This window comes from Morone saxatilis, unplaced genomic scaffold, assembly GCF_004916995.1.
Source record: "Morone saxatilis isolate NCDOM2014 unplaced genomic scaffold, NCSU_SB_2.0 Contig24, whole genome shotgun sequence".
Lineage (NCBI taxonomy): Eukaryota > Metazoa > Chordata > Actinopteri > Moronidae > Morone > Morone saxatilis.
This window is the reverse complement of record NW_023339807.1, coordinates 3,133,143-3,133,547: the sequence shown is the minus strand read 5'-3', so window position 1 is coordinate 3,133,547 and position 405 is coordinate 3,133,143. Positions and strand designations below refer to the sequence as shown.

The 405-nt window shown below is 45.9% G+C and overlaps 1 protein-coding gene across 1 annotated transcript in view; it reads right to left on the bottom strand.

Annotated features, from left to right (window-relative positions):
- LOC118335544 (dolichyl-diphosphooligosaccharide--protein glycosyltransferase subunit STT3B) overlaps nt 1-405 on the bottom strand; it is a 60,767-nt gene that overhangs the window by 58,520 nt on the left and 1,842 nt on the right. The gene's annotated exons all lie outside the window — the stretch shown is intronic.

The following is a 405-nucleotide window of genomic DNA, read 5'->3' as shown; positions in this document are numbered from 1 at the left end:
CAAGCTGCGCACACACACAAACACAGGATCTCACACGTCTCCTCGGCCATCCAAACATCTAGTTTACATAATGCTGCCAGCCTGATAGCAAAGGGAGAATGATAGAACAATGAAGCACTGTAGGAATAAATTCCACTCCATGTCATGCTGTATTAGACCTTCAGACAGCGACACACAGAAACTGAAGGATTCTCGCCCAGCCAAAGCTCTCAAGCCTCCTCTTTTATTCAGCAGACAGACATGAAGCTGGCAGTTTAAGCCACACTGCTGGTCTCAGAATAATCATTAAATGCTTTCAGTGATGCAATGCAGGCTTGGGCCAGGCAACAGTCCCTTGGAGTACAAATAAAAAGCTCGGACAATTTCTGGCAGAAGCTGAGCTGGTAGAGGTTCTGAAATGAAACA